This window comes from Cupressus sempervirens, chromosome 7 (assembly GCF_028749045.1).
Source record: "Cupressus sempervirens isolate cs-2001-9-10 chromosome 7, ASM2874904v1, whole genome shotgun sequence".
Lineage (NCBI taxonomy): Eukaryota > Viridiplantae > Streptophyta > Pinopsida > Cupressales > Cupressaceae > Cupressus > Cupressus sempervirens.
In genome coordinates, this window is record NC_143124.1 from 763,435,978 (window position 1) to 763,459,978 (window position 24,001).

Consider the following 24,001-nt stretch of genomic DNA (forward strand, 5'->3'; position numbering starts at 1 on the left):
GAGATTTTTGGATACAATTGACTAATTGTGTGTTGTCTTTGAAGTTACACAAATGTCATATTAGTTGTTAGTTAGTTCTTACCAAGATCACTTGCTCAACAAGATAGTTTTTATTATCTATCGAGCATTCTTGGAGATTACTCTACTAAGACTATGTCTATTGAGCTCACTCAAGCATTGACAAAAATTCTGGCAGGAAACAGTCTTAACTGAGTTCTCATGCTTAATCAAGTAAAGTTGAGCAGAGTTAGTGTGAACCAAGTTCACTTGACTATGAAAGGATTTTTGCAAGTTGACAATGTTAACCAAGCATGTGTTGGTTAACATAGGGAATTAGTTCAGGACCAGTGTTTATTGAACTAGGTCGGCTAGTGAAGGATTTTGTTAATATGGGTTATGAAGTGTAACTATTTCAAGTATTGATTCTAGCCAACTAGGATAATAATTATTGGTCATTGTAATTTGTATTGAGCTGACTTGATAATCTGAACTATATAAATATAAGGTCAAGTTGTGATTTTTAATGAATGCAAGTGTATTGTTTGATTTAGAAGGAAAGAGTGTGAGAGAACTTGAAGGATGATTAGATATCCTTGTGGAGCAGCAAAGTAATATTTGATTAGGAAGGATTTAGTGTGGAGTAGAACAGAGATCTGTAATCAACAATTTAGTTGCGTCATATTTAGGTCATTTCATTGTAACTTTCTAACCATTGTAGCAGTGATTCAAAATCTCTTGAAAAAGTTGGTTTAACAACCATTTGTAAATCCTTTAAGAGGGTAACAGTTCCATTGAATTTTTTTAAAGACCTCTTACAAGGCTACTTCTTATAGGGTGATTAAATCCACTAACAAAGTCCCACCTAATAGTGTGTTTTGTAACCTTGAACTAGGTTGGCTCCTAATAGGGCTCACTTTAGAAGAGTGAAAAATAATAACTAGTTATATTGGCGGCCTTTCCCATATTGGTTTTCCATATTAAATCTGGTGCCTCTTGTGTTCATTTCTTTTCTCTCATGTTTGCAAGTTATTTTTATGGATGTTAGATCTGCTAAAGTTAGACATACTATGTATTTACCGAGTTACAACATTTTCTATATGTTTACTGAGTGACAATAATGATTAGTTTTATAAGACATCCAAGGGATATGTGGATTTATTTTTGTGATAACTGATTTACCCCCTGTCTCAATTAGTCCATATATATTTCCAGCATATATGTGGTCATGGTTATGTAGAGGGAACATTGAGTGGAGGTTTTTGTAGGCCTTTCACAGAGAGTGGAGGGTTTTGTGATTGTGTTACAACAAGTGGAGAGTTTTATGACTATCCCACAATCAATGGAGAGTTTTGTGCTTTGGGGGTTGATTGCACTATTTATGTAGGATGTGGTTTTTCAACTCTAGCTCATTTTCTTGGATTCTTTGATGCATTTAATATCAAAAAAAGAGAAAACACATTAAAAACATAAATTTTATAAAAATTAGAAACATAAATGAAAAATACTTGAACAAATACCTTGTTTATGGAGCCATGCTTGAAAATGACAAAAATCTCACTAAAAATTTCAAAGATCAATTGGGTTTGTGGTTTCTCCTTTTCCAATCGCTACTATTAACATTTTTATAGGTGTAAAAATGTTGTTGGCAATGAGTTTGAACAAAAACATATAGTTTTATAAAAATTAACCAGGTTTCATAAAAAAAAATATGTTTTTTAATAACCCAATTAGGCTACATAACCTGATTGGTTTATAATTAAAATATAAAAGGCCATACATCTCAGATACCAAGCCTAGCCACTATTTTGAATTCTAAATAACTAGATCAGGTTATTGAAGATATCATTTATCTTTTTCATTGGTTCCCACTAATTTGTACACCAAGTTGGTGCACACACCATAGGATCCATTTGAAGCCTTTTAGGAGTTAATAAGAGGACATCTAGACCCAATGTTCAAATTGCTTTAGAACTATTGTAACTAAGCAGTTCATGATAACATATCCAATAAAATTGATCTAACTAAAATAAAAAATAATCTTTCCAATAGAGTTCCTTTGAAGGTCACAACTTATGCTCAACATTACTCATTGTTGTGACCTTCACAAATTTGCATCCAAAACACCCATAAAATTACATAGCATATGACTGTATACGATCTCACAAATCACACACACTTTACAACTAAGGAAACCTTTTTCCTTTATACCAAGTCCTAATAACTAATTGAGTCAAACATGAATATTTTCCAATGTACAATGAATAATATAGAACCATCATAGGATATTACAATTAGGCTCCCCATGTTATATTATAAATTACATCAATTACATAGCATAGTCATCCTAATAATGGACAAATAACATTATTCAATTCTATGATCTCCATAGAATGATCCTCTGATTCTTCTAACTCGAACATAGAATCACAAACATTTCTCTTGCCAAAACCCAATCTTTCTAAACAAGCTTCAACATTGACAAAAGGATAAAACATGAACAACAACATATAGTTTCTTGTAAACTTTCCTACAACTAGTCCTTTGCAAATCTTCTATAACTCACTAAAAAATTCATATTTCTTTCCTTGAACATAGACATAGTATTCATAAATATCCAAGATCATATTGCTAGCCCCACTAAAAGAAACTCAGTAGCCTTGAACCATGCTGCGAAAAACTCTTTTTGCTACTTTACTAGAACTATTCAGAAAGTTGATATGTTGACATTAATGAAAAACCAAGTCATGAATACAACACATAAGTTTGATCAATCATCTCCAAAGAATTCCCTACAATATTCCTAAGGAATTCATGCCAATTTTTTAATCTTGCAAGCTATAAATGTTAGATCTTTTCTCAAAGTTATATGTGCTAGTGTCTTTCTTCAAGAAGTTTCAATGACAATATTTTTTCTATGTTCAAACATTGACCTATGTTTGAATTATATAGTATGAAGTTTATTTCATAAGAAGTGAATTTTATTGACGAGTTACAATTCTTGTTCAAGAGCCTATCTTTCAACTACAATCTACTTTCTAGGGTGGTGATTTGATGAAAAATGTTGTACACTAGTTTGTTAGTGGTTGAATTCTATCAATTTTGACATAGGTTTCTGTCAATTCTAGTGAAAATATCCAACACATTTATCAATTGAATATAATAACAATGATCATATTGAATGTCCTTTTATTTTAGCTATATTAAAGTATCATGAATTTGGCCCTCATTTTATTCTCTCAATTTAAATATTTTTTGTAAATGCCAATGCTTGTATCACCATTAATAACCACCACTCCACTACTTTTGGTTTGCATAGATCAATTTCCCAAGGCTTCCCTATTCCTTTATTATAAGTTCTTATTTTAGAGTTCACTTTGGATATTTGTTGGCTTGTACAATTTTTGTAAGTTGTGTTTAAGAAACTTGACTTCCTAACACAAACACTTGGTTGGTCAATAGCCATTTTGTCGACGATTCTTTCCTTACCCTATTAGAGGATAAAAAATATTCCAAATATCATCCAATTTCCTAAGACATTTTCGACCTCTAGTTCTTCTATCAAATGGCATAAATGTCCCTTCTATCACCAATTATTCCTCCCCACCCAATAATAGATTCTCTAGTATACCTGGGAATAGATTAACCATGGCCAAGTTTTCTACTTTTTGGGCATTCTTTTTTCTTTTCATGGGTCAACCACTAAGATTTGGAATGTTGTTCTCACAAAAATTGGCATTTTGGTTAACCAAACCTCTTTCCTTGGCTAGCAAGCTTCCTAAAGGGATGATACTTCACTTGTCATGAAGGACTTAGGTAAAGAGAATTGAACTGCAATGGAATGTTACTCATCAATGTTGTTCACTAGTTTGTGATATTTCATGAGGTGTTTTGTTAGTTCATCATATTTGTGAGAAGATTCAGAGGACTTACTATTTCAATGAATGCTTTTGTAAGAATGACATTGGAGAAAAGAGAATTGGGTTATATATTGTAGAAAGGCACAATGATTTATGCAAAATTATATGTTAAAAAGTGGCATATTGATGGAGATTGCTTGACATTGCAGAGTTATGGTTAGGATTATAAGTCTAAGGAGATTCTTACCATCACTACAAATAAATCAGCACTATTAATTAATGTATTATTAGTTTTTGTTAATATTGAGTGGTTTTAGGGGAACCATATTCTTTTGAGTAAGATGAGCCAATATTAGACTTAACAAGGACACTATGCAAGGAAATGTGAACTGGTTAATTGAAAGTCATATGCTATTACATTAAATGCAAAGTTATCTTCATAGTTGTATCGATTAAAACAATTAGAACTTTAATAGTTTAGGACTTTTATGTTTTAGTCTTGCCAAAGTTTTTGGAAATGCACATTAAAACAAGATATCTTGATTGATACTTGAAAGTAATTTGGTAAAGATGATTTAATAGTTTAGGACTTTTATGTTTTAGTCTTGCCAAAGTTTTTGGAAATGCACATTAAAACAAGATATCTTGATTGATACTTGAAAGTAATTTGGTAAAGATGAGGCTACCTTATTAGGTAAGTAGGGCACCAACATGATGTGTGATATTATTGTGACAAGGGTATTGGTCATCCACTTCTTGATGATTGTACAATAAGATCGTTACTGGAAGGGTTCATAACATTGATGGAGATTTTTTTTTTCTTTTTGTATTTTCAGTTTAAAGATCTACATCCTTACTTATATTTTTTTCATTAACACACAATACACATTTGAATGTGTTTTATTCTGTGTTCATTCTTATATTCCAAATTCTTGAAGCCCACCAAACATCTTGTTATGTCCCACTTGTAATTTTGTTTTTATTGAATGCATTTTTCCTCATTTTACATCAAATTCTATTTCACATGCATTGTTCAAAAGAAAATAGAGGACTAATATTTCATTTACAAATCTATTTTATCTTGCTCAATTTTGAAAGAATTCACAGTGATTATTTTTTTAGGTTCTTAATTGTATGACCCCAAATTTACATATTCAAAATTTGTGTGCATATCTATTCTTCAATGTTCAATAAATTGATATTGCTGTGACACCTATAGTAATTTTTCCTTTACAATACATTTTGTTATGGTTCCTAATACATTAAAGCCCCATAAAGATAAAGATGAAAAATAACTCTTGAACAGATATTTTCACAAAATTAGACTACCGAACAATTTATTTCAATTAAATTGACCATCTACACCCACTAAATAATTTACTCTATTGGATTGACCATCCAAGCCATTGCACATTAAAAAGTGATTTTGAGTCAATTCTTGTATAAAACAAACCCTTACTGTCATGATTAAATTAAATTAAGTCATTTAAACTGCATGTTATTGTTCATTAAAGAATTCTCTTCGTTCTTGATGGGTGTAGTTGCAATGAATACCATATGGAAAACTTTTCACGAGCTCACAATTGTTTCTAATCCTAAATTTCCACATGTAGTTTGACGTGCTGTATTTCATTCACTCCTAATCAACTCAACCTCAAGTCACTCTCACCCTTCACAAATATCTATCAATATTTGTGTGTTGCAAACGATAGATTCATATATTTCCACCTTCCTCTGCACGACAGTTTGACATTATCATCTCTGTCTATTCAAAGAAAATACATGACTTCCTTTGTCCATTGGAAAGATAATACAAATTGGCATTTCTAATAGTTCATTTGATTTTCTCTGCTTCGTTCATTTTCTTATTATCTTATTATTTTCTCTGCTTCACTCATTTTCTTATCACCTGTCACAATGGTCGTGTTTGAAACCAACCCACCTAAAATTATTACCTGGGACGAAGGGAAAATTGCCATACACGAATTAGTCCTATCTTAATTGATTGTAATCCTACGAATAATGTGTAAAGGACTTTGTAAGACATGAAATTAGTTGCAAATACTATCAAGAGATGGTGAGAAGATACCACGCAATGAAATATGTAATTATGATATTAAATGTAATATTGATATTGAATGTAACATAGATCAACCTTGCTATTTATTTTCTTTATATCTACACATTTGTAATTAAATAATATTTATTTGCAGGATATTCAAATTGATTTATTAGCTAGAAATCTCTATAAAATCATAAAATTATTATGAAACAATTTTGTCTTTATTCATATAATTTGTTTTAAATTCTATAACATTTTAAGTATGATTATGAGTCATGTTTATCTTTAAATTGAGATTGTTTACATTCAAATTTCTATTTTTTGATAAATAGTAGTTTTCCATTAAGGAGAACATATAGAGTTTTAAATAGATAGATGATTCAATATTAGACATAGATTTATTTATATGAAGATCTATCATTTTGGTACCAAACTAATGGCATGAAATCATTAGGTTATACGTTTAAAAAATAATGTGAAAATATCAATTATTTAAAAATCTAGCACAATATAGTAAAGAGCCTACAATGCATGGTGTACTTGTGTGCCTCTCATCGAGGAGGTCTTGGGTTCGAATCTACTCAAGATTAACACATAATAATAATTAATCTAACACAAATAATAATAAAAATTAATAAATAATCTAGGCTTCCGTTGATTACCTATTGTAAAAAAAGAGCAAATAATTTTGTAAGGAATTAATTCAGAGTGCAAAAGAGAAATACCTTGGTGTGCATGGTAAGAAAAGGGTGTTTAGCTCCACAATTCCGAAGGAAACTAATATGTCAAGAATACCAAAGAGAAAAGGAAAAGATGACAAAACACATAAATGAATGCTTAATACTAGAAACAAGGATGATCCCTAGGTTAAGGTGTAAAACAATACTAGGATGCCATAATATACAATAGAAGGTTACAAAATGCTATATTTTAGTTTCCCTATGAGAGATAAATAATTCACTAGTAAGTGAATATCCTACATATTTGAAGAATAAGATATAAGCCTATGCTCAAAATGCAAAGATGATGATAGGACTTTCACAAATTTGGAGAAATGATAGCTATGTAAGAAATGTTGAAGATTAAAAGAACACGTGTACAAACTAAATATTGTATAATTTAAAACTTGAAGGATAAAAGTGTGTTAAATGATGTGTACATGTGACACAAGCTAGCAAGTAAAATAATTAAAGACATCATACAATAAGAATAAAACATAAAACATAAATACAACTAGTGACAAAAAATACAAAACAACAAAACACAACAAAACAAAACAAAGTTGGATTAAAATGATGCTAATCTTCCAAACATTTTTTCTTTTAAATTATGTATTAATCTGTTTTAATTAATATTTAAGCATATTTCATCGAAAATAAATAATTAAAATACAAAAATAAAGGGCAAGGTGGTACTTATTTCCCCTCTGCAAAGTCATCTGATTTTATTGCACCATTCATTTTCGTATCCATGTCACGATTGCCGTGTTAAATTCACTTTCCCGTGTCCAACGTCATCTTGACTTGTTCTGCTTCACTCATTTCATGCCTTCTCCTGCTTATTTAATCTCAGTTTCCCTTCCTCATTACTCACTCTTCTTACCATTGTTCAAGCTATACGCATTAAACCTTTGGTAGCTACCTGCATTTCTCTTTGTTATTTTTCTATTTTTATTTCCAGTGGTAGACATTTTATAATTTGGTTCAATTTTGATTGCTGTGATCTCTGATCAAAACTATTGTTGTTGCAGATGAAATAATCTGAATTCTTGCCATGGATCATTCCTCCGTTGTCATATGCTCATGTTTAATTGCATTTCATGGTTGTCGCTGATGATAAATGGCAATACCATATTGTGCCTGCCACACGAAAGAGATGCTCTTCTTGCTTTTAAAAGGGAGATACATCCTTCACCTTTATTGCATTCGTGGCAAAGCTTTAATTGCTGTGAATGGAGGGGAGTGAAATGTAGCTCCATCAGCTCAAATGTTGTCAAACTCCGTCTTGCAAATAATGTGGAGAATGTGGATGATTATTGGGGCAGCCCATTTAATAGCAGACTTGCTAGAGATTTGTTCCATTTAGAACAGTTGGAGCATCTAGATCTGATCTTCAATTATTTGAGGGGTATCCTAACTAAAGGTATGTTTAACGAAACAATCTTTCATATTTTCTGTTTTAAGCTGCTTTCCCTTACTTTAATTTGAGTGGATTTTTTTGTTGTTTAACAACTTAGCTTATCTCGACTTGTGCGAGAACAGGTTCAATGGAACAGTTCCAATAGGTATTTTAGACGAAGCAACCTCTCATGTTTCACGATTTAAGCTTCCTCTTATAGAAATTTGAGTGGTTATCATTGTTGTTTACATGTGTAGGTTTATTTTCCCTACAAGAATTGAGACATCTGGATTTGAGCTGGAATGATTTCGAAGGTGAAATACCAGAGGGTTTGGGGAATCTCTGTCAGTTGGAAGTTTTGGACCTATCTGTGTATCTCTTTGAAATATTAATTAGCTCATGTGAAATATGAACTCCATTAGTGATGTTTTGTGTGGCCCTTGTATTGTACCTGATTAAAAAAATATTGGATAAGTTGTGAGGACTTAAACATCACCGATCATCAATCCTAAGCCAAATAACTTTTCTAAGTTGGAAGTTTTCCTAAAAACTTATCTTAAAATATTGATGTTGATGAATAAATCTCAATTTCCATTCCATGTGTAATGCTAGATAAGTGTTTGCCAAACCTCAAACTCTTGATCTTGCCGACTCACACCATCCAAATGAACAAATCTCAACTTCCATACCACGTGTATGGCTGAAGAAGTGCCAGCCAAACCAAACAACACATCCAGAAAGTATGCGTCCTTTTCCATGGGAAGAAATATCTCATAACGTGAATGGTCTCGTTTGCTTGTGAGTTTCTTGTTGTCTATCAAACTGCATAATCAGCGAATCAGATGTTGAAAATGCGAGTTTTTTCAGGTTAACCTAATTTGGAGAATGCAATTGTTTTAATTAAGCTATATCCTAGAGGATCAGAGAAACCCAAAAACCTAAATCAACAATCCATGTACATCCAATCATCTCCAACATATCTTATCAAAGAGAACAACACAAATCCACACAAAAAACCATTGCACAACGTGAATCCCGTTGAATCCACACAAAATTAAAAGCCAGCTCCACGATATCTTTTCATGGAGTACGGTTTTATTATTATTTTAGTTTATTTTTGTCTTGTTATATAAGAAGCTCAAATCAAATGAAATCGATCCTTTTTGTGCCATGAAATAAAACCTCGGGGAATTTTGAAGATGGCAGCACTGGCATTAACCTCTGCACCTTCCAGAGCAGTATGCAGTGGGTTTCATAACATTTTGGATAGATAATCAGCCGAAGTCTAGATTGCTTATTATCTATTTTATTATTATTGTTAGATTAATTTTTATTATGTTTTTAATCTCAAGTAGATTCAAACTCAAGACCTCTTTGATGAGAGGCTCACAATTTAGTATGGAGTGCCAGTTTAGTTTGGACGGAAAAGCTGCAGAAATTGAAATATTTGTCCCTTAGTGGAGTAGTGCTGAATATGATAGGAAAGCAATTGGAAGCACCCCTTTCTCATCTGCCTAATCTCCAACAACTCCACCTTTCGAAATGCATGCTTTTAGGGCACATCCCCAATGCTATCCAAAACCTATCATTCCTTACCCACCTCCACTTCGGTTCCAACAACTTTGAAGGACCAGTTCCATTGTGGTTAGGAAATATGACTACATTGGTTTCACTTTGGTTGTCTAAAAGGCCATTATTAAGTGGTTCATTTCCCTTGAGTCTCTCTCATTTGCCTTCTCTACAAGAGCTTATATTAGGGGGAGAAAACTTAATTAGTAGAAATCTAAGTCAAATATTTTGTGGGGAATGGTTTCAGCTCAATGTCCTTTTTCTTTCAGGGTCTAACATAAAAGGAAGTATGCCACCTTGTATTGGAAATATCACCTCTCTCATCTATCTTAGATTGACAAATATGGAAAATATGGAAGGTCCTATTCCTCCTTCCATTAGAAATCTCTTAGCCCTGCAACATTTGGCATTTTTGGACAGCTCATTGAATGGAGAGATTCCACCATCACTTGGTCAAATTCCATCATTGACTACTTTGTACCTCATTTGAAATATCTTGGGTGGAAATATACCATCTCAGTTAGGTAATCTTTCCTCTTTGGTAGAATTAGACCCGTCCTCCAATGTTGTAAGTGGAAATATAACTTATATGTTGGGAAGTCTTTCCTCCTTGGTGTATCTAGATCTTTCCTTTAATTAACTAAATGGTAGCATTCCCACTTCAATTGCAAGTCTTCTTGGTCTTAGGTCAATTGCCTTATCTTCAAACAGTCTTCAAGGAAATATTTCTCTTAGTTTTTTTAACAAAATGACCAGCATTTTTGAAATTGATCTATCCTATAATGAAATGGCTATCATGATTGAACTAGATTGGATACCCACAATTTACATTGGTTCCTTAAACTTACCCTCATGTAATATCGAGGGCATAATTCCACCATTCATTTCCACACAATATAGATTGTATGATTTGGATCTCTCCAATAATAGTCTATATGGAAGTATTTCAGATTGGTTAGGGGCACTACCAGTGTTGGAAGATCTTAACTTGTCATATAATAACTTTCAAGGACACATTCACTCAAGCTTGATTGTAAAAGGCTTTTAGAGTGTTGATTTTCACATTAATATGCTTCAAGGTCCTCTCCCTTTTTCTTCAATGCGAACATCAATCATGGATTTGTTGGACTTGTCTCAAAATAGATTCATAGGACTTATTCCAGTGGATATTGGCAATCTTCTACCATCCATTCAATTTTTGTCACTTTCAACAAATGATCTATGTGGTGATATACCTTCTTCAATTGGCCTTCTACAATATCTGGAGGTTTTAGATCTCTCAAACAATAAATTATTTGGTAAAATACCATTAAGCATAATGAATTGTTCTAGTTTGACAAAATTAAACTTAGCAAATACACAATTAACAGGACATATACCATATCATGTGGAAATGCTAAGTAAACTCAGCTCACTTCACCTCAAGGACAATATGTTAAAGGGAAACTTGCCATCAAGCGTTAAGAATTGTTCTAGCTTGTAAATTTTAGATTTGGCCAATAATCATCTCTTTGGGAACATACCATCTTGGTTGGGTCAGTTCTCTAAATTGATGATACTTGTTTTGACGTCTAACAAGTTTGAAGGATATATTCCACATCAATTAAGCAATTTATCAAGGCTCCATGTTTTTAATATTTCACAAAATTATTTGATAGGTTCTATCCCACAACAATTAGCAACATTGAAAAGTATGAGGAATTCTACAATGGGAAACTCACATGACAATGATGGTGGCTCCTACTATTAAATTAAAGAAGAGATCCAAGTGTTCAACAAATGATTAGAAATAGTGTATGTTAGTTTAGTGATGTTACTTATAACTTGCATTGATCTATTTGTAAATAATCTATTAGGAAACATTCCTTCTTTAATGGGGAATCTTAAAAGTCCCCACACATTGAACTTATCAGATAATAGTCTTATAGGAGAGATTCCAAGTAGTTTTGGATTACTTGTAGAGTTAGAGTCACTTGATCTTTTAAAAAATAAACTAAAAGGAAGAATTCTAAATGAAATGTTACAAGTTTCCTATTTAATTTTTTCGTTGTAGCCAACAATAGTCTTTGTGGAAGAATACTAGAAGGAAGACAATTCAATACATTCAATTCTACTTTTTTCACTAGGAACCATGATCTTTGTGGATTCCCAGTTAACAACAAATCATGTAGATGTGGAGAGATGACAAATTATAGCATACAAACCCTTCTTCTTTAGAATGAGGCTGATGAGGGAGGAAAAATTCCATGGCATTGGCATGTAGAGTGGTTGACAAGTGTTTCTATTGGATTTTGGGGAGTTTTTGGCATCTTGGCTACAAAAAGACATTGGAGGAGAAGATTCATTCATGCATTAGATGAAATGACAATGGGTTTATTGAGTGGATTGATAAATAGGTAATGATATAGTAAAAAATTGTAAAATCATTATCCTCAAATATGCTCATTGTAATGAGTTTACCTTGTAATTTTATTATAAGTAGACAAATTTAATGTCTTATACAACATTGAATAAATTCTAAGTTAATTCATTACTTTTATTAAAATTTTATGAATAGGTCATCAATAAAATACAAGTATAATTTTTATGGTTTGAAATTTTAAATTAAAATGTTAGGTATTTGTATTCAACATAGAAGTACAAATATTTAATTTAGTATTTTCATGAATACATTTTTATCGTAATTTTTTTGCATTTAAGTAAAATAAAATTGTCGTCCTATTCTTAGAATATGCATTCAATAAGTGAATTGTTTAAATATTTCAATTCAATTTTTTGAATTATTTAGGAATATGTGTGTTAATGAGGATTAAAGATATCCCAATAGAACAAAACCATATGTTGCACATACCTTGAAGAAAAGATAAAATAATATTGGTGTTATGCTCATAAAATAAAATTAGTTGAAGTTATTTGTTGTAATTATGTTTGCAAATATTAATACTTAAAGAATATGGGAGTATCTCTAAAGTTATTTAATCAAACATTATTACCAAAATAACATATCATATATTTAATAAATATTATAATTATAATCCTATTACTAATATATTTTTGACATATGTACATATATACTTTCTTCAAATAAAAAATAAGTCAATTTAAGTAATAGATATTTATTTATATCTTCTAAATATTACTAAGTTTTATGTTTAAACTACAATAAAATTTAATTCAAGAATGTCAAACCAACCCTTTCTAATTAAATCATTAACACATGTCTTTGTATATTTTTGTTACCTCATTTTTTATGACGACATTTTTGAAAGTAGATTGTTCATGTCACTCTTAAGACTTTTACAATATAATATTTTTAAATAATTTTATTGGTTTACTATATTTTTTTCTACATGCATGAAATTTTATTAATAAAGCACATATTCAATTATGAAAGCACTCATCATTCCTCACATTTTAAATGTAATGTTCAATTATACGAAAAGATCATAAATACTTTTTTTCTTAATTTTTTTTTCCACATGTACTCATATTTCCTCAATGTATATCAAGATCTTAAAGATAACCTAGACTCAAGATACTAAAAATAATAATGTATACTTTTAATTTTTTTTAAGTTAGTAGTTTTTTATTGAAATATCTTATAATTATACTAAATTTTCTAAGAAATTTACGATTACCTTTTCTCAAATTATGTAAACAATTCATTCAATATCTACTTGACATTACTTAAAGTCAAAGGTTATAATTTTGATTGATAGTTTGAATAATTATTTCGCTCATCATAATCCCATACTTCCCTACATACTAAGGTTTCTAAGGATTGGTTCCTATGGGGTCTTGAAATTCTTATTTTTAGGAGGAGGTCATATGAGGTCCTAAAATGATAAATGGTAATACTATGCTACATAAAAGAGATGCTCTTGTTTCTTTCAAGAACCACTTATAGTATCTTATGCAGGTCTCTATTGTGTTCATGTCAAGGCTTTAAACATTATGAATGGGGGGGAGAGTAGGATATGAGAGGAATGCAAGTCTATGAACTCAACATGTTGTCAATATTCATCTTGTCAATCATGTCGAGAATAAGGAAGGTTATTGGGGTAGAATATTTAATGGTATATTTTAGAGACTTGTTTCAATTAAAATAGTTGGAGCATCTATATTTAAGCTTAAATTATTTGAGTGTTTTTCTATCCAAATGTGGATTAAAAAATGAAACCCCATATCTATTAGCCAAATGATACAATCCATCATAAAGAAAAGACATAGTGACAACAAATAAAATAAGAATAAATACTTTATCTTTATTTATCGAACAATGCTCTGTCAATGTATCTTATTATTTCTACAAAACATAATTACAAAGAGATTTACATGAAGAAAACACAACCTCAAAAAAGAAAAAAAAGATGCACATGTACCTAGATATTTATTTATTCTCATATACTAAAGAAATATTCACATAATGAACATTTAATTTTTCCTAGACATCTTTATCCACTCCCTCTCCCTCATATTCTAAAATTTCTCCTACATTCATATTTAATGAAGAGATAATTTTCCTAAACTTCTTTGTGCTAAGGTTATTAATGGACATAAACACTAAACAAAATGTATCTAGCATCTTATGACTCTTCCTCTTTTCAAGTATCACAGATATCATGACCACTATAAGAATAACTATAAAAGTTTATATTACAAAACTGAATAACTATAAAAGTTATTTGGGCAATTTGGTGGGAAAGGAACAAAATGATTTTTCAAAGTCAATCCTCCACATTTGAATCTATGATGTCAGCATTAGAAGTTGTAGTTGGGGAAGTTGTTCTAGCCTATGTCAAAAGAACTTTTGAACATCCTATTGTCACAGGATGGGATATTGCTTTAGCTAACAAATGGGCTTCCTTACCCTCTCCATCTTATCAACTAATTACTTTGGGAGGTCCTTCTAAGAAGCTTAATAGAAAGATGGTTAAATGGATTCCCCCTACTATGAGAATTTTTAAGTTAAATTTTGATGGTTGTTTGAGAGGCAATCATGGTGAATCAGGAGCTAGAGTCTATATAATAGATCATAATGGACATGTGTTGGGTATGTTGGCTATACAAATAATAAAGTTGAAGCCACGACACTCTTACATGGTTTAGAACTAATATCTTGACTAAGCATAGCTAATATTCACATTGAGGGGGATTCTTTAGTGGTCATTAATTCATGTGTCAAGAAAGATTCATAGAACTAGAAATTTGGTTATATTCTAGAAAAAGTTTGGGAAATGATTGATAAGTTTGAAGTGGTGTCCTTCTCTCACACCCTAAGGGAGGGAAACTAGGTTGTAGATATTCTATCCAATATTAACTGTGACTTGAAGGATACAGAGGTAATTGTGTATTTTATTCCTGCCAATTTCCCTTCTTTATTTACCTTAATCTAGCATGAGAAAAAGATCTCCATGTAGTGTTGTTAGAACACATCCTTCAGCATTCATTGAGCTTTATAAATATTTTTAGAAACTAATGGCAATTGATCTATACAAGCCAAGTATAATATATGTGCCAAGCTAGAATTATTTTAGGTGCCAAGTGACTTCAAGTGCTGAGTGTGTTACATGTGCTGAGTGATCTATATGTGCCATGTCATAGTTAATGCCAAGCAAGCCAATGACTTTAGGTGTCGAGCATGTTACATGTGCCAACTGATCCATATGTGCCAAGTCACAATTGATGCCAAGCAAGCCAGTGACTTCAAGTGTCGAGTGTATTACATGTGTTAAGTGATCTATATGTGCCAAGTCATAGTTAATGTCAAGAAAGCATAGTTGATGCTGAACAAGCTAGTGAATTCAAGTGCTGATTGTGTTACATGTGCCAAGTGATCTATATGTGTTGAGTTATAGTTGATGCCAAGCAAACTAGTATGCCATATGTGCCAAGTAAGCCATAATGTTGCATGTGTCGAGCAAGCCAGAATGATACATGTGTCAAGCAAGCCAGACTACTACATGAGCATTGTGTTCACTGAGCTAGTTTCAATTTAGTTTTGACCAAGTTTCTTGAAGCCCACTGAGTTTCTTAGTTAATGATTGTTGACTTAAGAAGGAAGAAACTCATGTTGAGCTACTTAGTCAAAATTATTAATGAGCACTCATAAGTATACTAATCGAGTTATCCAAGTGATTGCCAAGTTAAGAAGGAAGAGACTCATGCCGAGCTACTTGACTGTAGTTATAACTGAGTACTCTTGGGTATTCTTACATCACTTGATGGTCAATGAGCATTATCCAAATTACGTATTGAACATTAATTGGTGCCTTTATTAATTAGGCTCCTATATGTGAGATTATGGTAAAATCATGCTAAATCTTCTTCACTAAGAAAAATCTTGTTGGTTAACATCACTTGAATATGATCTTGCTTCTTTTTGGACATGTGGTACTTTGTACATGGCAAGATTAAATTCAATACATATGATAGCAAAATAATTTGCTCATTCATCAATTTTAGGAGTCATTTTTGTACTTTGCCCTTCACAAATTGCAATTGGGCTCTGATTTAATGAATGGACCTCTTTTTAAGTCTTCATCTTCTTGGCTATTTGTGCTTGTCATCTAAATTGTGTCCAAAATGTCACTTTCACAAGAATCATGAGTGAAATATGATTCCTATCACCAATTTCATAATAGCATTCTCCCCAAAAACTTCAAAATCAAGCTTCAACTAGCATTGGATGAAGATGCACTTTCTCATCCTCTAGATGATGTGGTCCTAGACAATATGTTCATTGTGCACTCCTACAACATTCGTCGTACAATTTGAACCATAATTGGGGAGGATATCTTTTTTGTATCTACAAGAAATGTGTTATTTCCTTCTACTTTGGTTTTCATATTCTTGTCTAATGCCATGGGTCTCTTACAATCAATGTCAAGATTGGAAATTATTGCTATCAAGGTGATCTACCTAGAATACTGGGCTGAAAACAAGTTGAAGTAGGCAATGCAGAGCTATGATTTGTGGTCTAGAAATGTTTTGGTAGGTGGAATATTTTCAAGAACCATACTCATGAAGAATCATGAGGCTATGATGAAATTTGAAGTGCTAAAAAAGTCCTTTGAAAAGCACAATCCTTGGTTCCCGACTAAGACCTCAAAATTCATGACATAAGCTTTGGGTTATTAGTTGATAGAGGAGGTGAAGAAATTTGGATTTGCCTTTGTTGATATTTTGAGTATTCCAATTTCTGAAGCACGAGTAAAATCCACCCATGTGAAGACACTTTTGGCTACCCCAACTCAATCAATTAGTGAGCTAGGTGTTTGGTAGATTAAAGCTTTTAGTGCTCTTGGTTCTATCCACCATGTCCTACAAGAAACTACATGGTCCCCTCATTTGAATGTCACCAAAGTAAATGTTTGGGGTGCACCATCTTCCACTGGCATTTCCACTAGCATTTCAGATGTTGCTACTAAGGCCTCCAATTTGGGATGGGAGGTTGCTCCTTTAACATGTTCAAATTTTGGATGGGTCTTCTTTGTAAATCCTAGTTTGGCATCCACTCTTGCTATGGGCACCTCAAGTGAGGATACGGAAAAAATATAGCACAAAGGTTTCTTTCTACTTATTTGGGTTATTTTTCCATACTTCAAGCATGTTATTTAAATTGTTGAATATCTTGATTGAATTTGAGTCCTCAATGCTTGTTGTGTGATGAAAATATAAAATTTGACAAATTTCAATTTTTGATGATACTAGTTTTGTTCATTGATATATTAAGATTGTAAATATTGATGTTAGTCACTTGTATATATTGCAGGGTAAAAGCATAGATCTGTGTCATCTTTTGTGATACAAAAACCTATTTTGGTCAAATCTCATTTCTCTATCAAAACTGAATTTAAAAAAAAAACTAAAAATACCCTTTTATAGATTTCAGATTCAATATCATCATTGTATAAATTTTTGAATGTTTTGATTAGTTATAATATGTTATAATCTAAAAATATTATAAGTTGATATTTCAACATTTCAGAAGATGCTCTCTCAAAAAATGAAAAAAAATAGTAAATCATATCAAAAAAATAAAAAATAAATATATATATCACTAGAGGAGAGAATCCTCTTCATGAATATGTAATTTTTTTTCAAGAAGGTATATATTTGATAGGGAAGTTTTGACAGGAGGAAAAAACTATTGGATTCTGACAAGGTCGAACTTGAGTAATTATAACAAAGAAAATATACATAAAAAATAATTATTTCTTTTTTTGTGCACTAGCTATACATGTCATTTATAAAATATTTTCAAATCATAACAAAAAAAGATGATTTGTACATACTTGTTTGACGAGAACTACATCCTATATTTTTTATAGTTAAAAAAGGGACTTCAAAATAAAATAAAATAAATAAATTCTTAGTCAAAAAAATAATAAAAATTATAGGCATAAAATTCATACAATTCTACACATTTCATCAGTTTACATCATCTTCATATTTTAAACGCAAATACCATTTTTTTTGTCATTAATGTTGAACTATCACATTCTGATATCACTTTTCTTTTTAAAAGGTGACAACGGTTTGTGCTTTTACCCTGCAACAATGTTGGGTTTTCTTTCTAGTTAATTAATAGTTGAGCTCTTGAACCCGTTATGTATGTATGTATGTATGTATGTATGTATGGCTCATCCACTTTTGCCAAAAAATAAAAATTGAACCACTCATTGATAATGATATTTTTTGTATATCATCTTCTAATGAGCTTATTTTCAATAGTAAATTTTTGAATTAATATATAAGCCTCTATTATGTTGGTCTAGACTCTATGTAACATTTTTTTCCTATGCCATGGGGGATCTTTGTTATGCATAGTGTAGTAGACTTTGTGAGTAGTATAATAGGCCCCCTTTATCCTGGTTTCTACACTTGGGGGTAAATTATTTTAATCTCTCTCATTCTCTTTAAGGCTCCACTTTTTCATTTGTCAAGTGGTATTTGTTTCTCGGATGAGATCCAATCTGTAGTGCCCCTCATGTTTGCAATTTGAACCTTGTTATATTTGGATTTGAGAGATACTTCATACTCTTGATATGTTTCATTTGAGATGACCTGAGGGTTAGATGCTATACTGCTATGCTATTTAGTTTATCATATTTGCATGTTGATGCCATTTTGAAATGACAATAGGTCTATGATGATATCTGGTTATCTGGTATTTAGACATATCTCTGATTCTATTATGTGATGGATTTTATGTTATGGATATTTACTTCATTCTTGCTTCATTATGTTTTATGTGAACGTGAGTGATATAAATGGATTATTTTAGTATAATTGAGTAAATGATTAAATTAGGTATTTAATGCATTTATTTCTTTGGCTATGATACTCTAGATGCAATTGCACTTGATCATGTGTTTGATTGTGCAAGATTTATATCCCTAATAGTGGTACATATAGTTACTAATTTAGCTTTTCATTTTACCAATGTCATCCTTGTATGGTTTATGTATCTTCTAAAATTTTTAAATTAAACCCTCTAATAATTTGTCAAATCTAGACTCATTTGCAATATGTGACTAGAACTGTGAAAGTGTCTATGCATTTAAAGATTTGCATTGTCACAAAATTTTTTAAGGAAATTTATGTGATTTTAGGTTTTCAGATTGTATTTAAATTTTATTTTTAATTTTTGGCAATTTTTCCATAGATGAATTCCAATTACTTGGAATAGCTTATTTTTGTTTGGATTGATTTGGAGTCTAGCTAGTCTAACTAGCTATTTACCCTAATCAATTATTCACTCAAAAAGTGAATGAGTATTGAAAGAGGGATTTAATTCCTCACTTCTCACTTTTACAATTTGGAAAATTGAGAGGTTTCTCTAAAATCCTTTTCTAAAGGATTTGTTTTCTATTTTTTGTGAGAGCGAAGGGCATGTGATCTTCGCGAGGATGGACTCATTGGATCTAGCTCGGGGAGACCTTGCTTTACCATTATTTTCAGCCATATCTACGAATTATATATTTTACTTGGCTATTTTGCATTTTAGCCCTTTTGGCTATCAGGTAGGGCTCTTCCATTTTGATGTTTCAAGTCTATTTCTAGTTTTTTTTCTCATAGCTATTTGTTTAGAGGCTGAGAACTATTGTTCCCCTCCATTTTTGTTTGCTAGTTCTGCCCAGTTGGTTGGGTATGAACGTTTACCTAGTTTTTGGGATGAGGGTTTGTGGTTTCACATCGTTATGCTAGCTATTTTTGCATACAGTATTGGAACCCAAATTTTATTGGATTTTCAAGGCTTTTATTCCCTAAGACCAAATGGTTTTTTATTTTAAAGTTTTCTAGTTTTTGGGGTTTTTACCTCATTTTGCATGCTGCCCTATTTTCTCATGTTTTCTTGGCATGATGTTGGTCGTGGACTTGGATCATCAATTTGGATGTAAGTTGGACCATTTTTTCACTTTTATGTTGCATTGAGATGCATGTCGCATCCATCCTCCCAAGTGTATTTTTGGTTGAGTGATATTTTTCTTATGCCCTCATCCAGTCCTTGTGTTTTGATCTTTATGATGCTGATGCACCACACACAAGTACATGCATGTACATTTGATGGGTGACTTGTGAGGCCTAATCTTCCACATGTGGTTTTTTTGAAGTATGATCATTTGGGGTTGGGTTTGGAATATGTATGCCTATGGGCACTCATCATTGGATGAACATGGGTAGGGTAGGGTAGCATATGGAGGGGGCTTCTATTTACTCAACTGTGACTATTTTCTGAGGGTTGGTATGTATAAGTTTTAAGTAATTGATAACTAAATAAAACATTGGGTGGTAATAAAACTTAAGATAATAAAATGCTTAGTGCAAAAGCCTTCTATTGGGGAGTTGAGTTGCATGATCCAAGCTTGGGCTTTTCAATGCCAAGTGACTCTCCATGATGTCACCCCCTATACCCATTGAGTGTCTGACTAGGACCTATAGTAATTGCATTGTGTAATGTCCCATTTGGGAACATTATTTATTTGACTTCTATTCATAAGAGTTTTATAATATTTTTATCTCCTGATGATCTTTTCAATGTTATTATTCCTCATATATATACATATTAATGGTAAGAGCCACATCTTTCAATATTATATTAATAATATATTTATATTAATAAGCTTAGTTAATATATTATATTAACAATTATATTATGACATATTAATTTAATAATATATCAACTATACATTATAATACATTATTAATATAGTGTTATTACGTTGAAATATATCTTAATCATCATTATTATATTAGATTATTATTATTTCATTGATTATATTATAATATGTTAATTACATTATAATATGTTATACATAATATGATATTATTATATGATTATAATACTATTACCAAATATTTAATATAATATTATTATAATATAATATCATTATTTTAATTATTAGTATTACTTTATATATAATACCTATTTAAATTACATGCCAAAATGAGGATATCACACATTGTCTCATGATCTTGGTTCAAGTCATCATTACTATTTGGCATGAGTGTTAGGCATGGATGTTGTGTTTTATGTGTGTTTGTGGTTGGATCATTATTTCCATTAGCATGGTTAGAGTGTACCTATAGGCTCTACATGATTGGGAGGCATAGCTACCAATACCATTGCTAGGGACCAGTGTACAGAGATGGTTTGTTGTCCCAATGCACTGGTTCTAGATGTTTTTAGTTTGTACTTCAAGTTTCAGAGTATGCTTTCTTGTGATTTATGCTTTCATTGAAATGCTTAGATATCATGTTTAGATGATGTTAGTTTATTTGATGCATTCCCTTATTTTGATGTTTAGCATATGATTAGATGATGTTATCTACTTAGTTGGAGGTTCTATTTCTTATTGGTTTAACATGTTAGATTTCCTATTCTTATGATGTTATTACACTTTAGTAGTGACATCCTTATAAGATAGCTCTAACTATATTGTTGGTAGTTTGGGATGTTATGCATGGGGGATGGGTAGGACTTTTCAGGTCTCGTGATGCTATTATGGTTGGGAGGAAGTGCACATGAGTTTGGTTATTCTTGTACACTGTGATGTTACTTTTAGTATGATATTTTACTACTATGTTTCAAAAGGGAGTTGTAGTTTCTATCTTGAAATTTAGTGTTTGAGTGTCTATGCCTCGATTTTTGGATTTGATACTCCCTAGTGTGGAGGAAATTCATTTCTTAGCTTTTTACCTTAATGTTTTTGGCTTTTTATTTTGGATCCTCCCACAAAATTTTACATTCTCATGTGAGATTGTAAAAGTTTGCATGGTCTGATAAGTTTTCTCATGGATAGAATTGACTAATTGTGTGTTGTCTTTGATGTCACACAAATGTCATATTAGCTATTAGGAAGTATCTACCGAGCTCACTCAGGGATCAAACGAAATTATGACAGAAAGTAGTGTTAACCGAGTTCTCATGGTTAATGAAGGAAAGTTGGTTAGAGTTAATACTAACCGAGTTCACTTAGTCACCAAAGGATTTTGCAAGTTTGTAGTATTAATTGAGCTTCTATTGGTTAACACAGGAAATTGTTTCTAAACCTGTGTTTATCGAGCTAGGTTGGCTACTAAAGGATTTTGTTGATTTGGGATATGAAGTTTAAATATTTCAAGTATTGATTCTAGTTTACTATGGTGATGATTTAAAGTTATTGTAATTTGTGTTCAGTCAACTTGACAATTTGGAAGATGTAAATATAAGGTCATGTTGTGATTTTTTGTAGTATGCAAGTGTATTGATTGATTGAGAAGGAAAGTGTGTGAGAAAACTTGAAGGATGATTAGATATCCTTGTGGAGTAGAAAAGTAATATTTGGTTAGGAAGGATCAAACTTTTGTGAATAGAATAGAGATCTAGATTCAACAATTAAATTTCATCTCAAGCAAGTCATTTCATTGTTGCTTTCTTACCATGGTAGTAGTAATCTAAAATCTACTAACAGAGTTGGTTTAGTAGCCACTTGTAAATCCTCTAACAAGGTCACACCTAACAGTCTATTTTGTAACATTTGACTAGGTTGGCTCCTAATAGAGCTCACTTCAGGAGAGTGAAAAATATTAACTAGTTACATTGGTGTTCTTTCTCATATTAGGTTTCTATGTTAAATATGGCGTCTCTTTTGTTCATTTCTATTCTCTCATGTTTGCAAATTATTACTATTGATATTAGATCTACTAAAGTAAAACATACTCTACATTTATAGAGTTACAACATTTTTAGTATGTTTACCGAGTGACAACAGTAATTAGTCTAGTCAAACATCTAAAGGAATTGTGGATATATTTTGTGGTAACTGACTCACACTCCCCCCTCTTTTGGTTACTCCATCTATATTTCCAACAATTGGTATCATAGCTTTTGGTGCTTGCAGGAAAGGTTTCAAGGCCCTAAGCTAAAGATTAGGATGTCTTACAAGAGAGAAATTCCAAAGCTTAACAGAGACAACTTTTCAGCATGGCAGGGACTTATGAGACTTCATTTGGCTTCTATTAGTGATTTAGGCTTGAAATACCTTGATGAAGAATACACAACTCCTACTGGTACATTATCTGTTGGAGATATTACTAAGAAAAAAAACCATAACACCATGATGATAGATATTGCATCTACTCTTAGCTATGATGAATTTGATGAGATCAAGGACTATGAAACTACTTTTGAAATGTTGAATAAGCTAAAGGAAATCTATGATGGTGATGACAATGTGAGGAGAGCCAAAGTAGAAAGCCTTAGAGGATAGTTTGATTAGATGAGAATTAGAGAAGATGAAAATATTGCCAAATATGTGGAAAGATTCAAAGCTAGTGTCAGTGCAATTAGAGCATCTAGAGGAGAAATCAAAGAAGAAAATATTGTAAGTAAAATTCTTAGAACATTACTTTCTATCTATGCAATTAAAATATTTTCTATTCAAGAAAGAAGGTGCAAGACAAATCATAAGATAACTTTGGATACCTTAGTAGGAAGATTGACAGCTTTTGACCTAGACAACTTTGACAATTATGTTCCAGCTTCCAAAAATATTGAATCTACTTTTGAGGCCAAACTTTCACTCAAAGAAAAAGGAAAGAAGATAAAAAAAAATTCGTTAGATAGTGAAGAGAAAATTGAGGAAAGATAAAATAGTGATCTTGAAGTTGTTGAAGCTTTTCTTGCAAAAAAATATTCTAGAAGCGGAGGAAAATACAAAGGTAAAATTCCCTTAATTTGATTTTCATGTGAAGAAGTTGGACATATTTCTACTAGGTGCCCAAACAAAGATAAGGATGAAAATATGAGTCACAAGCACAAAGACAAAAAGGATTTCAAAGGTCATAAAACATACAAGGACAAAGGTAAGAAAACTTGTTTTATGGCTAAGGATTTTGATAATAGTGA

The 24,001-nt window shown here is 31.6% G+C and overlaps 2 pseudogenes across 1 annotated transcript; both read left to right on the forward strand.

Annotated features, from left to right (window-relative positions):
• The first annotated feature begins 7,692 nt into the window (after positions 1–7,692).
• LOC149549529 (receptor-like protein 47) lies at positions 7,693–8,536 on the forward strand (annotated as a pseudogene). Its single transcript, XR_016354474.1, has 2 exons — positions 7,693–8,061; positions 8,295–8,536. The product of XR_016354474.1 is annotated as a receptor-like protein 47 (transcript).
• A 700-nt stretch (positions 8,537–9,236) lies between these two features.
• On the forward strand, positions 9,237–11,821 carry LOC149549530 (uncharacterized; annotated as a pseudogene).
• Positions 11,822–24,001: the final 12,180 nt, after the last annotated feature.